We start from the raw sequence: 5446 nt of genomic DNA on the forward strand, positions 1-5446 counted from the left end.
TCTTGTGTAAGAAAATGACAAAAAATGATCATCTAAAACTAGAAATTAATCTTTTGATTTAGTATTACAAGTTTGTTTAACCCATAAAAAGGATTTATCTAGGATTTGTTCAAATAAAAAATCACCCATAAGTGGTTAGTGTTTAGACGCCAGTCATTCACTTATGCTTAAAGGCAGAAAAACTGCGGTGGGTGCAGCAGAGCTTGGAAATGATTCTGAACCACTGCCAAAGTGAAATCAATTAGAAAGTAAGTCAAACATCTCAAAGTACACTTTCGGTTACTTGGCAATAAGGTTTCATTTCTATAGTAGAATTTAAATCCAGATTTTCAAGAAATTTAAGAAGTTAATAAGTATTTCTAAAATCGAGAAATCTAGGGGAAAGACAATCAAAATGTTCATTAATTATGGCTTTTACTTAGTGTGCGTAAGTCAAATAAACAACTCAGAAGTTCAGATTAAAACCAAGAATCAATCATATAAGAAATCTGAAACCCAAGGAAAAAAAGATATTAGAACTAACCTTGAGCAAGTAAGTCATCATGCTGCTATTTGAAGTGAGTGGAACTGAGGTAGAAGACTCTAGGTTTGCTCTTGGACAAAGATTTGAATTGAAAATTAGAGTATTATTGAAATTTCCAATGCCAGGGCGCTCCAGGAGTGGCCTCGTGGTGAGAGTGCTCAGTAAAGACTTGTTCTGCTGTTTCTCCACCTCGAGTTTGGTGCTCGTCTCTGCCAGCCTCTCATTAGTCCTGGGGAAGGTGGAAAACACCAATTTCATTCACGCTTCCCTAAATGACTTGCATTTGTTAAGTTGCCATATAGTAAATGGAATGTCCCATTAAGCCGTTTGAACGCCGGAAACACAGAGCAGACCTTTTGTAAACAATGATAGCTGTAACCTTGCTCTAAAGAAGTACACATGTGTCTGGAGCTCCTCAAGTAACAAGTCACAGTTGGGAGAGGAGAGAAAGGGAGGTGGCCTCACAGTGACACCTGCTGCCTCTGGGACACACCTGCCTCTAGGAAACAGTTCAGGGATGAAGAAACACCCCATCCCACCAAGCCACGTTCAAGTGCTTCCTTTCACCACCCTTGCACATACGTTTCTCTCATGACCTCGGAGAAATTAAGCATTTGGCTCTGAGGAATCACCTAGAGCCACAATCTCGAGGGAGGATGAGAAAGTCAGTGGGTGACAAAAGGGCTAAAACAGCCCCAGGAATAATGACAAGTATCCCCTGCTTTTCCAAAGTTCATTTTCTGTTACTTCACTTCTACCAAGGGCCTACATCAGCAGCTATATTTCATAATAAAAAAAAAATCTGAAGAGAATTTTTGGTTTCATTTAAAAAGGCAAAAGCTCTAAGCAGCGTTCAGTGTATGTTTTCACAGTGAAGGCATCGCGCTCCCAAGCAGGGAGACCGGCCCCACCGAGCTCCTTCTCCAGAAGCCGCCCCCACATCCCAGCATCAAGTCGCCACAGCCCCGAGCCTTGTCCGGGAGCAGCTGCGCTTCCCTTGTGCATGTTCAGTGTGGGCATCGACTAGCAGAGCCCGTCCTCGGGTGCCTGCTCCTTTGCTGTCTGCTCTTTGGCTTATGAAAGGCGTCCTAGGGGCGCTCTGCTTTCAGAAACCTGGAGTCGGCACTGCAGGTGGGATCTGCCCTCTCCAGCCTCCACACGCCCCTCAGTCAGGTCACCATGCTAGCTTCAGCCACTCTGTGAATTACCCGGCCTTTCACCCCTGTGTGAATTCCCCTATTTCACAAGCCTGCTTTTACTTAGTGTAGGGAAACGTACAAGGATACCCTATCACTCATTTTTCTTAGGGCGCCCTCAGGCAGTGACTATCAGTTAGCCTTCACTTCCTACTAACCTCAGGAACCTGGCTCTATAAAAATTAGGCTTCAGAGAGAAGTTAATGGACTAAAGTTTATTTTCTGTGATTCTGGGTTTTGACTTACTTGTCTAGTCTTTTTTCCAATGCCTTTTTAACTTTTAGTTCCTCTAGGTAGAGTTGCTTATATTTTTCCAACTCTGCTTTATTAGAATCTTGAAAAGTTTTCATCTTGGAGAGTTCAGATTCCAAGTCTTTAAATCTGAGTTCCATCTGACTTCTTATAGAAGCAATATCCTCCTCTTGGACCTGCTGTAAGTTTTCTTGAGATGCTGCTCGTATCTAAGTCAAATTTTAAAAGATACATTTTTAATGATTATAACCTGAATATAATTATTATTATAATTATATTATGAATATAATTATTATGGGACAAATAGAATTATTTGTCCCATTTAGTTTTGAGTCAGTAATTCAGAGAGCGCTTTTAAACGTGAAAATAAGAAAAGTGGAACTTTAAAATAATCATCGTCAATGTGACATGAATTAAATCTGAATTATAAAATTAATGTGGAATCAATGTTATAGTAGTACTTAAGGAACTGGACAATTCAAAGACTAAGAGGATGAAGTGAAAATTTAGAAATTGAACAAGACAACTTAAGAATAATGCCAAGAGGATGGTACCAGTTCTAAACCACATATTTTTTTTCATCCTCATAGTCTTGTTTTATACCAATTGGTCTTATAAGTAAAAGGATTCTCTAGTGAGAAGCATTCTGAAAGATCAATTTACTGATAACTGTGATGGAAACTGAAATATTTACAAGGAGAAACAAGTGCCCCCTTCCTTCCAGAAATCTACAAAACACACTGCTCTAAGGGAAGTAGAGGAAACATATAAGCTGATACATCTAAAATGTAATTTACAGTGAGGTGAATTCAAGTACATGACAGATCAACAAATTAAGCTGAAAAAATAGGTTGACTTCTTTTAATTTCTCTACGAGATCCTGTCTTGCTCTTTCTTCAATCTCAAGTTGATTTTATACTGCTCAACTTGAGTGTGTTCTACCATATTCAGTTCTGTATGAGTTTTGAGTTTCACTACCTCTTGCTCCAACTTCTTGTTCTCTTTCTCTAGTTGCTCACATTTCCTCTGCCATCCTTTCATTGATAATAACTCCTGTTGAAGAACTCGATTTTTTGCATCCAGGTGCAGACATTGTGAACATGCAGTTTCTAGCTCTGCTGGAAGATGATCAATCTGCAAGAAGAAAACAATACCATTTGGTTCTGAGGGAAGTGGACTGAGTACCGCCTAACTCAAACCGAGGATCAAATACATACGATGGTATCTGTATTGTAGAATGTAGGACCTGGAATAACTCAAAGAATCAAGAAAGAAGTTCAAACCACCAAGAGTCACAAAATATATTCTTCACTATCATCTTAGTCTAAAAACATTTGCACTTGATTTGACACTCTTTTACTGTTCTACAGTAATACTTTTCTATCTTTCCTCCATAGAATGACTACAAGTCACCTCTTAGTAGAATGTCTCTTACTCCTTCCCGCAGCTTGTCCCACGGTTTTTAAAGAAGTTTGAGGTATCATGTATTGAGTTATCTAGGGCTGAGTTAATAAATGCCTCCCAAAAGAAGATTGTGAAAATAAGACTCTAAGGACTAAATATGGATTCTAATCCAATAAGCCTTTTTCTGAACTACAAACAGTTTTTGCTAATTTGAATTGCATTCCAAAGAAAAATGATTCACAGGGTTAAAGAAATCCCATCTCCTAAGAGTTTAGTGGGATGATCCATACATTTTTCTGAACAACAACAAAAAATGCCTCATTCTTCTAACCCTTTGTTACTTTCCACAGATTAAGAGAACATACGAGACAAAGGAAACAAAAACTGTTTCCTGGACTATCAGTGACAGTGAGTTGGAAAGAACTTTCCTTGAGACAGAATGATTACTTTTTAAGTCAACGTGAGTGGAGCTGGTGGTTTTCAAACATGTCTACAAATTCTTTGACACTTTGCTCATGAAATTCCCTCTCCTCAAGTATGTGCTAGTCCTAGTAACTGATTCCTCCTAGACAGAGTCTGGGGAAACTGCTGTGTGAGTTTTAAAGCTAAATAGCTTCTGAATTTTGCTCTGTGGGGAAGCCAACTCTTAGAATCAGGCAACATGCTGTGAAGAAGCAAGGCCACATACTGAGCACATGTCAGTGTCCCCACTGACCACCCCACCTAATGTCCCTTCCAAAAGCCAGCTCTAACTGTCAGACGTGTGCATGAACAAGTCTTCAGATGACTGGTCCCCACCTTCACGACATCCTGGCTGATGCGACTGGAGAAGAAATGAGCTGGGCTCACTCACTGAGACTTGCCCCAACGCAGACTTGTGAACAAAGGAAATGCTGTTTTGAGTCACTAGGCTTTGAGGTGGTTTCTAATGCAATTTGTTAACAATAAATAACTGGCACAGATACTGATATTAAAAATGAGGTTCAGTTTAGTCGCTCAGTCAAATCTGACTCTTTGTGACCCCATGGACTGCAGCACACCAGGCTTCCCTGTCCACCATCAACTCCCAGAGCTTGCTCAAACTTGTGTCTATCAAGTCGGTGATGCCCCCAAATGAGGTACTGCAATTAAAAAAGACCTGAAACATGTGAGAATGCCTTTGAAGCCGGAGGTAAGTGGCACTCGAATGGATGCAGAGAAAGAAATGAAAACCCAATGGGCTTCATGACATTGTACACAGAAGCCTGATGGTCCTTGAAGATGCTGCCGGTGTCAGCTTCTAGGCAAGAGAAGAAACTGACACTGAAACATGGGGGGCAGAGACTCTTGCCATGAAGCAGCTGAAAGTAAACCAATGAGAGGGATAACCTATCAGAAAAATTTAAAAAGAAAGTGACAGTGAAGTCACTCAGTCGTGTCCGACTCTTTGCTACCCCATGGACTGTTGCCTACCAGGCTCCTCCGCCCATGGCATTTTCCAGGCAAGAGTGGGTTGCCATTTCCTTCTCCAGGGGATCTTCCTGACCCCAGGATTGAACCCAGGTCTCCTGCATTGCAGGCAGACACTTTACCATCTGAGCCACCTGGGAAGCCTAAGAAAAATTAAAAAGTATTATTCAATATAAAGGAACCAGGACTCACTGGGTTCAATACTGTGTCCCCTTTACAGCATCTCCACGTACCCAATTGTCACATGATGCTAAAGGACAGAAATGGCTTCTGGGCTGAGATCAAATCAAGGGTGCTGCCAGGAAAACATGGTCTAAAGGTAAAACCTGTAGACTGTAAGTGTAAGACCCTGGAAAGACTTAAGGTGGTGCCTCAGATTCCTTTAAGGATCTTAAGAGCAAAAGAATGTTAAAGGTGTCATCCTGCAAAGTTTCACAGGAAGCCCAAGGTGCAGCTGCTAAGTCACTTCAGTCGTGTCCAACTCTGTGCAACCCCATAGACGGCAGCCCACCAGGCTCCGCGATCCCTGGGATTCTCCAGGCAAGAACACTGGAGTGGGTTGCCATTTCCTTCTCCAATGCATCAATGTGAAAAGTAAAAGTGAAGTCACTCAGTCGTGTCC

At 41.2% G+C, this 5446-nt stretch overlaps 1 long non-coding RNA gene across 1 annotated transcript; it reads right to left on the reverse strand.

The window, feature by feature from the left end:
- Nucleotides 1-6: 6 nt before the first annotated feature.
- On the reverse strand, nucleotides 7-4421 carry LOC105002047. Its single transcript, XR_826912.1, has 3 exons — nucleotides 2950-4421; nucleotides 1966-2180; nucleotides 7-752 (listed from the first exon to the last, which is right to left on the reverse strand). It is a non-coding gene; the product is annotated as an uncharacterized LOC105002047 (long non-coding RNA).
- Between the last annotated feature and the right edge of the window lie 1025 nt (nucleotides 4422-5446).

The sequence above is a fragment of the Bison bison genome, unplaced genomic scaffold (genome assembly GCF_000754665.1).
Source record: "Bison bison bison isolate TAMUID 2011002044 unplaced genomic scaffold, Bison_UMD1.0 scf7180017598116, whole genome shotgun sequence".
Taxonomy (NCBI): domain Eukaryota; kingdom Metazoa; phylum Chordata; class Mammalia; order Artiodactyla; family Bovidae; genus Bison; species Bison bison.